At 35.8% G+C, this 11735-nt stretch overlaps 1 pseudogene; it reads left to right on the top strand.

The window, feature by feature from the left end:
* The first annotated feature begins 7079 nt into the window (after positions 1-7079).
* On the top strand, positions 7080-7503 carry LOC114036443 (annotated as a pseudogene).
* The last annotated feature ends 4232 nt before the right edge of the window (positions 7504-11735 follow it).

Genomic DNA, 11735 nt, shown 5'->3' with positions numbered 1-11735 from the left:
ATATATTCTATCTATAGGCAGGCTAGCACAATGGAAAGAGCACTAAATTTGGGGGCAGAGGACCTGAATTCAATTCCCTCCTCTTTTGCTTTAGACATATCACCTGAGCTCTAATGACTTTAGTTTCTTAACTCTAAAATGAAGGGATTAAATTCTCTGACCTCTACAGGTCCCTTCTATCTCCTCTATGATTTAACATCTAGCTATTTACCCTCCTAGTCATGTTCCCGTCCTCATATCTCTTCTCTCTTTATAGTTCCTCCCTTAGTAATCTTTCACTCCCAAGCTTCACTTCTATTCAAATGACTTCCAAATCAGTATCTTTCATCCTGACCTCATTCCTGAAATCTACACACACACACACACACATACACACACACACCTACCTATCTCCAGGCTCTATGTCCTTTAATGACACTTAAAACTCAGCATGACCAAAACAAGGCTTATTATTTTTTTCCTGAAAGTTGCTTCTCCTTTTACCCTCCCAAACTACTTTGTATTTAAATACTTTGTATACATTATTGCTGTCTCCGCCGTTAGAATATAAGCTCATTGTAATTAAAGATGGTTTAATTTTTTGTATTTAAATCCCCAACACCTGGCACAGGGTGTGGAAACATACTAAATGTTTAATAAATACTTGTTGATTGATTTGTTGATGTGTATATGTACCTTCTACTGATATAGAGGGCCATCCTATTATTACATAATAGATGTAATAGATCTGTTCTCTTAAATTACTCTGGATGAAGAGAAATATTCCAAGCTAGAAGCTTAACTCTCTGTTGATAATCAACATACATATATAACATACACACATACATGTTTAGACAGGTCTTCAGATGGAAATTATAGAGTCTGTCACTGTACCTATATCCAAAGCCTTTCCAATCTACCAGCTTGGTAGGCCTTGTCAGAGCATACCTTTCATTATCATAGCCTTGCATAACCTAGGGCAACCATAATAAAGCAGGATTGCAAGACTTTAGGATTAGAAACACATCCACAGAAATAGTTAGAGATTGTTACTATTAAGTGCCAAATTGAACATGGTTGTGATGGGTGGACATAAAAGTAGTTAATAGGAAGTTAGTTCATCCATGATGTCAAATTCTATTGAACACTAAGAGAAATTCAGCAGATTATATAGTAAAATGATAAGCCAAAAGACAGTGGGTAAAGTTTCATTTATTGAGTACCTTGTGCAAGAGTATGAAAATAGGAAAAGGCCATCCAGAAATGAGGGATAGTTAAGTGTGATTACTTGTAAAATAAGGGAGTATGAAGTAATGAATCTTGTGAGAAGGGAACTTGGTGTCAAAGCCATCACCAAACTAGGGCATTTGGAAAACCTCAGGCCCAAGACAGATATATCCCACCCCAAGTTACTTCTTTTTTTTAACTTGTAACTATTTCTGACTCCTTTTTTGTTCATCAACCCCTGAACAAACTCATGATCTCACTTATGCAGGTCCTCTCTACATTAGTGCCAATCATTCCCCTTCTAAACTTTTTTTTTTTCCTGTGTAACTCTTGTCCATTTCCTCTAATAAATCCCTTAGGGAAGACCTACCCAAAAATTCTTTTTTAATCTTCCTTGAATATCAATGTGACACTTGGACTGACCATCTGTTCTTATTAAATGATTATGGCTAGATCATACCTTTATACCACACCTTGCACATATTATCATTGGTGAAACATTTCAGGCTATATACGCTCACCATGGATCTCTCCATTGCAATTAGGGTATACCATATTTTTGATTCTTCAGAAAGGGTCATGTTACAAAATGATGCTCAGCAGTAACAAATCCTTATGTATCATTATGCTTGCTAATAAAAGCTTTGGAAACCATGATCTGTAGTCTAAAAAAAACTGAAAAATATAGATTATTAAAAGTACGATAACTTAAGGATGAATTAAACAAACTGGTCTCTATCATAGCAATTAAAATATATTATCCCTAGAGTCCTAAAACTTAACCCTGACTGGAAAAAGTCAAGGTCTAAAAAAGAGAGAGATTTGGTGAGTTATGATGTTGGGAACTTAATTGAAACAGGTTCATTGTTAAGTTTGAAATAGTCTGGGTAATTAAGTTGGTTGGAACATGGTGCTAATGAGATAAAGCTTACAAGTTTAGTAATTGTACAGAATTTGCACAAAAAACAAACCGTGCAGAGCTTCAAACTGTACAATTAACTCATAATTGACAGATGTATTTACTGAAGAGAATTGCCCCAACCTAAGCCCAGAATATGCATTCATAAATTCATATGGATTTTTCTACATTTTAATCTCCCTTCAAAGACTGACTAAAATATGCTGGTAGTATGATAAAGTAGAAAGATGACTGTCTCTGTAGTCAGAGAAACTGGGTTCCAATTCAGTCTCTGGCAAATACTACCTATATAAACTTGAATAACTCACCTAGCCTTTCCAGGTCTAGGTTTCCCTTGTCTGTAAAATGAAGGACTTGATCAACAATGCCCCAAAGGTTGCTTCCAGTTCTAGATCAATGATCCTAAGACAATTTGCACATCCATCAATTAGTTCAATACTCATTGAGTATCTCTTAGGTACATAGTATAAATCTCATCTTAGTCAATGACTATCTCAGACCACCAGGAAAACTTTCCCATCTGTACTCCAGTTTTACTAATTATCAGGCTCTTCTTTTGTTTTTTATCCTCTTAATGTCTTGGACTGATTACCTAAATGGATTGTGAGTTGTTTTAAAGCAGTCACCTTGTTTTACATTCCCACTGCTTAGGTAGTGTAGTATCTTGCCCAAAGTAGATGTACAAAAAATGCTTTTTGACAATAATGATCTTGAAGGAGAGCATGGATGACCAAACTAAGTAAAACATCATAAATGAGGGAGAGGGGAATGCTCAAAGGACATTTCCTATAGTGAGATTGAATTAGGATCACCATTTTCACTAAAAAGATTAGGTTAGATTAGAAAGATTCATTATATGAAAGCAAAGCATTACATGAAAGCATAGGGTAGCCAGGTAGTGCAGTAGATAGAGCAACAGGCCTAGACTCAGAAAGACTCATCTTCTTGAGTTCAAATCTGGCCTCACACATTACTAGCAGTGTGACCCTGGGCAAGTCACTTAATCCTCTTTGCTTCAGTTTCCTCATCTGTAAAATGAGCTAAAGAAGAAAATGGCAAGTCATTCCAGTATCTTTGCCAAGAAAACCCCAGCTGGGGTCATGAAGAGTCAGATACGACTGAAATGAATGAACAACAAAAAGTATAGCATTGATACATATATAGTTACATATATACATAATTTATGTATATGATTTGTTAACAATTTATTCCTTTTATAATTGTTGTTACCACTATTTATCTTAGACCAGAGATCTCACTGAGATAAATCAAGTGACAGTAATATAATACATCTCTCTAGATTTATTCACTTACTGATTTACATAAAGCTTAAAATGAAGTTCCTCACTTGTGGTCTAGACTTTAAAAAAGGAATAAGAGCATCTGATATAAAGACTTCCTCCCCTCGTCCCTGCCCCTGTTGACCCATTCTCTACTCTTTATAAGATAGTTTTAAGGCAAAGTTATAAGGACACATAGAAGATAACTATAAAGTGCATGTGTGGGTTATCTGTATCCTGGCTATTTTTATAAGTATTACTGTCTTGGCAGTTTTAATAGTGACTGAGAGGGAACACTCACACATCATTGGCAATCTTCAATGTAATAACAGTAAAAATAAATCTCTCTGTGGTGTGTGTCTGTGTATGTATGTACGAAGTAAACATTGTTTTGTGAATAAATTGTGAGAAGCTGCTATCTGCAAGGCACTATTATGTGCTACCATATTTTCCTTCATCAGTACAATATTAAGTGGTATGGAACTATACTGGCAACAAAAAGCCTGTCACACTAGAATCACAAGAGAATGTTGTCCTCTAAATCTCACCTAAAGGTAACACAAATAAATGTCATGATGAAGTCAAACTATAATAAATATATCATTTGCCTCACCTTTTGGATGTAGTCTGGGATTTGGGTATGGATTTCTAACATGTGAAAGTGTTATAGACATTAAAAATTGCCATGCTTTGTGTGTGCTGTACCTAAGCATAAAGCTGGCTTTATCCCTTTTTTCAGCATTGTTTGCTTAATCAAAGGAGAAATTATCTTTTATCTTCTTGCTTTTCACTTTTGGCATAAAAAAATATTGGACCTATTAGTTAAATCTATTGATTTGTGCTAAGTGTTCCTTTCCTTCTTCCAAGGGAGAGAGAAAAAACAGAAATTCTTTTTTCTTACCCTCTTTTGAAGAAATTACTATGTGACTTTGAGTGCCTAGGGTCTAGGTTGCATGACATTTTTGTCACCAAACGGGTTCAGAAATGCAAGATGATCCCAATAGAGGATTTTTTACCTTCTTCTATGATGGAAGTTCCCACTACTGCCCCCAAGCAAAGTGTAATATCTTTGGTTACAGAGTATAAGTTCAGTAATTACGTGGTTAGAGTATCCACAGGGGTCAATAACTAAAGGTGCTCATTATTCTGTCATTTTGAAATTTAGAATCTATATGAATACATATGTATACATAGACAGAGTTTATATACATATATAACATATGTATATATTCAAAAATATGATTTAAAGAAATTTAAACAATATCTAAATGTAAGTCATGACTTTATGTCATCATCCTAAAGCCTTTTGAACTATATTTGCTTTGGTTTGTGTATTTAAACTGCTGTAGCAATTGAAGGCATTCATTAAGAAGTCATGGCATGAAATTTTAGCTTCCTAGATGACTTGAATACTTATCCTAAACAGAACTTTCCATAGCCACTATTGTGTCTTACTAGTACCAGAAACTTGATATTCTTGCCTCTTCAAAGTTGGGCAAGAAAAGTAAAGAAATCTAGTTAATAATAATTTCTTCGGAAAAGTGATTTAAAGAGTAAGAAAAAAAAGACTGGATAACCTCCCTCTCTTGTTTATATTTCCTAACCTGACTCCCTCTTTTCTCACTCTATTTCTGAATATGAACTTTGAAGTCTTGTGTGTTAAGCCTTTCACATTGAAGCATCGTGGCATACTAGAAAAAAACCTGGATATGGACTCAGAGCACCTGGGTTTGAATTTTGGTTCTGCTATTTAATACCTATGTGATTTTAAACTTTCTTGGTCTCAGTTTACTCATTTGTAAAATTAGAGGACTTGATTCTGCCGTTCCTCGTAGCATTACATCTCCTGATTTATAACCACAGAAGCCTTACCAACTTCTAGCCATGGAATAACAATTCTATTTCTATATATTTATACTTTAAAGTTTTGTTTTCTTACTTTCAAAGTATCCTAATATATTCAGTCTCTCTTATTCAGAGAGGCATTAGTAAAAGATCTCTAGGACCTTTCCTAGCATACCAATTGAAAGATAATACCAGAAGAGTTGGAAGATAAAAATTTCTCATTTTTATCACTATCTGCTTCCTTGTCTAAATGGAAACATGAACCTTAATTTTATCGGAGATATTCATCATAATGTACCTGTCAAAGTTTAACAAAATATCAGGCACATCAATATGATTGGATTTGAAATGAGGGTGACATAAGCCTTTGGGGATTGTTCTCCAAAGGTTTATGTAGTATAGATTCCAATATAAGGAAAAGAAGATAAGGTGCTATACTTTGAAGAGATGGAAGGAGAAAATTGAACATGTGATAAGCTTCTAATTTTGAGGGGAAGGAAAAAATGCATATACAATGCACATATGCAGACTCATTCGTATTTATACATATATGTATATGTGTACGCAAAATAGCAGAAGACAACAATCTATTGATTAAACTACTAATACCCCCTTCATCAGTCTAGATTCTCCTACTCTCTGAATAAGCTAGAACAGCAACACAAGCTCTAATAACTTTCTTTGCATTCCTCAACACTAACCAATGAGTAGGTCTTCCAAATTTCTGCAAAGATTCCAGATTCAGTGATTAAAGAGGTGGTTTGTAAGCATTTAGAAGGTGAGATAGCAATCATTATGAGCCTGCAGGAGTTCATTAAGAAGACATTCCAGACTGTTTGTTTAGACAAACTTCTAACAGGGTTATTAAACTAATAGGTGGATGGGATTGTGGGGAGAGTTTGCCATCGACAGAACAAAGCAGAATTTTGGCAAGACATTTATAAAAATCTCAGTGTCATATAACTAACATGGAAGGAAGCGAATGGGATGATAATAATGTAGAGTAGATTTGGAAATTGTTGAATAACCTAACCAAAATGTGTTGAGTAATAAATCAATGTCAACATGGAAGAAAGAATGTTTTGGTAAAGCATTAAGTCCCAGGTCCTGTTCTAGTCTACATTTTTATCAATGACTTAAAAGATAGTATAGTTGACACATTCATAAAATATATCTGGACTTGACAGTAGATGGTGAAATCTGCATTCAAAAAGATTTCACCTGACTGGAAAAATGGGTTGAAGATAAAATGAAATTTAACAGGGACAAAATTAAAATCCTTTATTTAAGTAATTAAAAAGAAAATGTAACTGCATAAATACAGGAGTAATTAGACATGACTACATAGTCCATGAGGAGATTTCAAAGATTTCATGGCCCACATGTTTATTATGAAGTAACAGTGTAATGTGGCAGTAAACAAAACTACTGGAATTTTAGGCTGCATTCACAAAAGTACAGTGTTCAGAACAGAGTATGTGATTCCACTAAACTCTACCTTGAATAAATCACATTTGGAGTGATGTCTCCAGTTCTAGACAACACATTTTAGACAGGACTAAGTAGCTGATGAGATAATTCAGAAAAATAAATGGACTCAGAATCATCCTTTACAAGAACTAACTAAGGACTGAGGGACATTTAGCCCACAGAAGAGAAGACTTGCAAGACATGATATCTCTCTGAAAATGTCTAAAGAATTATTTTAGGGATTCTGACTCTGCTCCAGCTGCATCTTCACCTGTTGCTGCTGTTGCCCCTCTTCCTCCTCCTCCAGCAGGACAGCTGGTCTATGCCCCACCCTTGAGTCCGCAGCAGTCTATCCTGCCTGACAGCACCTCATGTGGGACCTCAAGAGGCTGCAAGAGGACCCCCTACAGGGATCAGTGGAGCACTGAGGGAGAATAACATTATGGGGTGGAATGCGATCATTTTGGGGCACATTTAAACTTGCAGTAGAATTCACAGAAGAATACCCAAAGAAGTCATCTACATTAAGATTTGTCTCTAAAACGTTTCGTCCAAATGTCTATGCAGATGGTAGTATGTGCCTGGATACACTTCAAAATCACTGGCGTCCAACCTATAATGTTTCCTCCATTTTGACATCCATACAGTCTGTATTGGATGAACCTAATACCAATATCCAGCAAACAGCCAGGCTGCTCAGCTATACCAAGAAAACAAGTGAAAATGTGAAAAATAAGTTTCAAGTCTCAGTCAACGGTAGAACAGAGCTGGGCTGATTGTTGAACCAGGACAATACAAAGGAAGAGTCTGGTCATAAGAGGAAAAAAATCTGTCTGCCTCCTCCATTCTTTTTCTATTACTATCATTAGGTTTATTTTGTTGAAAACAAAACATTTGTTATACTGTTGCCATCGTTCTTTGCTAAAGCTTTCTTTCCTTCCTCTCCTTCTGACACCTGAGAACACCTACTACAAAGTCAAATGTATTGTACTTGAGTTACTTGTAAAATAATTACTAATACTGAATTCCTCTTTGGTGATACTTCATCTCTAATTTTAGGATAGTATCGTGCATTAAATATACTTTCCACTTCACTTTTCAAATTACAATGGTTATACAGGAGTACTGACCTATGTAGCTTGATAGTATGTTTCTATGTACACATGCACATTAAAAAATGATTTAGGGGATAATTAGTCCAGGCTGGTCTTAGGAGCATATAATTTTGAAGCACTTACTACCTACAAAATTTTCCCACTTAGAATGGAAAACTTGATTCCATGTAAAGTAATCCATTTATAAAGTTAATCTGGGCTGTTCCTGAGACATAATAGGTTAATGACAGGAAGGGAAATGTTATCAAATAGAAAAACAAACCACATTCACATTTTCAGGTATCAACTAGAGCTAAAACTTTGGTCTAGTAACTAGATATAACATTGAATGGAAGATCTGTTGATTTTGAGTTAGGGAGGTAAGAGAAACTCCCTCTCTGGTTTTGACATTGGTGAAAAAGAAAGATATATTATTGACTTTGAAGGAGCAAAGCTGCTCCTATAGTTTCCTTTATCTTTCTTCTGAGTTAAAATTACCCAGGAAATGAATGAAGTACTTCTTGGCCAAAAAAAAAAAAAAAATCTTGCTTCTTCACCACACTTTCCCGATCCTGCGCTACATACCAGTAGTAAGTATGTTTTAGTCCCTTAAGATTCACAAGAGCATCTCAATTTTTGGTTCAAAGGGCAGACACCTTTCAGGCTATAGTTGTTTGGACTTTTCAATAAATGATACCTTTATTATGACAGTATGAAACACATCTTATGTTCTGTTTATATCCATTGTCATCCTTTGTGGAGCTCAATCAGTTCAAGTAATTTTGACCAAGTAGCCCATGTAAAAAGTATATATTTTTCTAGAAATTATAAATTAAAAGTAATGTTCATTTCAATACATATATAAATACATATATATATATATATATATATAATAAAGAGGGGATTTTATTTTTTCTAAAGATCAGAACTAGGAGCAATGGACTGACCTTTGATCTCATTTTTCCTGAGGGAGACAGGCTACATTTTCCTGTCTGGGTTCTACAAGTACCCCTTAGGGATTGAGGTACTCCCCTTCTCTGTTAACCACCAGCCTAGTTCCCCCATTCCATTTAACCAGTTAACATCAATTAAATTTTACAAATGAATCATTTACTTCAAAGATATAACAACAGTAGAAAGACAAACATTTGGTCCTAACATCTGGAGCACATCCAACCTCAATCTCTGGGAAGAGAGGGCTCAGACTTAACACATTTTTTACATAGAATTAATCTCACCAATTTCAAATCCAAATGTGTCATTATTGCCTCATGATTCCCTAACTTAACTACTGATATTCTGGGTTCCAAAGGCCATTCTCTATTCCTTTATCTTTTTGAGGCTCACTCTTTTGAACTTTAAGAACTTGCTAGTTCACTTCCCTTAAAATGAAAGAATAAAAAGTAAGGCACAGAACTTAGACCTGTTTTCAGAGGCCATATGTCAGCCTTGGAAAGGGAGGGTTCTCTCCTTATATCACTGTCTCTTTTCTCATTCCAAAATGCTGTGAGGCAGGATAGGGTGAGACAATAAAAAGAAAGAGGCTCTCACTAACTGGTGTGCTTTGAATGCACCCTCACTTCCAGGTATGCAACCATGTGGTTGGCAGAACAATCCCAATTACAGGATATCTACACATGATCCAAAGATCAGTTGAGCATTCTGTGCATGTTTATAAGGACTGGATTCTTGGCCAGCCCACACTACAGAAGAAAAAAAAACCTAAAAATTAGACTTGCCAAAAAAAAAAAGCACAAGGGACTCCTTCAGCAGGTAGTAAAAACATCATACCACATTATTGATGAATAAGCTAGGTCACCTGCAGAAGTGGGCAACTAGAATTGAGGAAAAGTCTTGATTCCATTTCAAGTGAGGGATGATTAAACAAAGTGGTATGGCTAGGTTTGGTGGAGGACAGGAAAAGAGAGGAGAGAGAGAGAGAGCTCACATTTATTAAGTGATATATAGAGATAGGTGCATGGATGTGTGTGTGTTTGTGTGTGTGTGTGTGTGTGTGTGTGTGTGTGTGTGTTCCAGTCACTTTGCTAATCACTGGAAAAATAAATAAGAGAAAATAAGACTGTCTCTACCTTCAAAAAGCTTACATTCTAATCAAAATAACAACAGATAAAAAGAAGCTAGAAAGTAGGAGGGAAGGATACTGTTACTCTTGAGGAGATGGAAAGAAAATCAAGAGAAGAATTTGAGTAGAGAGTAAAGTGAACCCTATGAAATGGTGGGACTAGTGATTCACAAGTCTGGAGAGCTGGCCTCAGAAAGAAGCATCTCTAAGAAGGAAGGCTACTGTTCAGGATGTATGGAATAAATCCCCAGAGTTAGTCAAGAGAAAAAAATAGAAGACTCAAGGGGACATGAGAACTCTTTTCATGTAATTGAAAGGTTCTTTTGCTTGACCCCAAAGATAGCACCAGGAGCATGGTGTTAGGGGAATTGTAAAGAGACAAAATCCACTTGACCTTGTGAACAACTCCCTCAGAATTACAGTTGTCAGAAAGTGAAATGAACTGCCCCCCAAAATGTTAGTTTCCCTTTCATTGAAGGTCTCCAAGTAGAAAATGGATAAAAACTTGTTAAGTATTTTTAGTAAGGATTCTTTTCAGTTATAGGTTTGGACTATATGGTTGCTGAAGTATAGCTTAGGCATTTAATAGGTGTTTGTTCTGTGTCAGTCACTGTTCTACGCCCTGAGGATGCATTTGCAAGCAAACAAGATAACCCCTACCCTCTAGGAGCTTACATTCTGATGGGTATAGCCTACAAATAAAGGAGATCTTGTAAAGAGCTAGAAGTGAATACAAAAGAGTATGCTGTTGAGAACATGGAAAAGAAGTCAGGAGAAGAATTTGAGTTTGACCAAAGCCCTTTGTGAAATGGTGGTCTGCACTAGGAACCCACAAATCACAAGAGTAAGCCTTAGGGTATAGACATTGTCAGGGTGGGAAGAGGATCATGAAATTGGGAGGTCCCCATTAGTAGAAGTCTTCAAGTTGAGTCTGGATGGTCACTTTTCAGGGATTATGTAGAGAAGATTCCTATTTAGGTACAGTTTCTTCTAGGTGATCTCAAAAGTCCCTTCCAGGTCTGAGACTCTAATAGTCTAGAGCGAAATCTGCCTTATTAATGAGATACCACTACTCTTTGTAATGATTTTTTTTAAAAAATGAGGATATTCAATGTGACTATATTTGTGCATATACAAATGAAAACATATTTTGCAAAACATTATATATTGATTGATTTCTGATGACAGTTTCTTCCCTTTTCTGCCAATGAAAGAATTGGTGAAAGATGCTTTTTCATGACTCCAATCATCAAGCACTGAACTGTTTTAGACAGGGCAAGTTTTCTGTTTGACATGCTTCCTCATGGGTATCTAACACCTGGTTTAAGATGTAATCCAAAAGCCCTATCTTCTATGGGTTCAGGTGTGCAGTGTGTCTGACATTTTCTTGGCATATTATGCAAAGGAGTCAATTAAATTAGCTCTAATTTCAGTCAGCATACAGAGTGCCAGGAATTGGCTTTGGGGAAAACTGCACCTCATCAGAACCTAGAGATATGCAGGAAATTAAACAGCAAGTAGAACAATATTTAAGAAACTAAGACTAAAATAAGGTTTCCTTATTTATTGAGATTTTTTTTATTTTGTTTTTTGTTCTCATGATAGGAAGACACTCAAGATCTGCATATGTTTCTTGATTTATAATTCACATTTTATACAGGTGGTTCAAAAGAGGTGGGGGGGGGAAGATTAACTATGTAAAACCAAAAATATTTCTGTGCAATTACTCGAAAATGCCACTATTGAACATTAGTAGGAGGTGATGAATACATGGTGCCGGACACAATTAGAGTTTGTGAAATCAACCACACTACTGTTCAGATGTTTGAACATATGTT

The sequence above is a fragment of the Vombatus ursinus genome, unplaced genomic scaffold (assembly GCF_900497805.2).
Source record: "Vombatus ursinus unplaced genomic scaffold, bare-nosed wombat genome assembly UNPS02009835.1, whole genome shotgun sequence".
Classification (NCBI taxonomy): domain Eukaryota; kingdom Metazoa; phylum Chordata; class Mammalia; order Diprotodontia; family Vombatidae; genus Vombatus; species Vombatus ursinus.
This window is presented reverse-complemented; position numbering and strand designations above follow the sequence as displayed.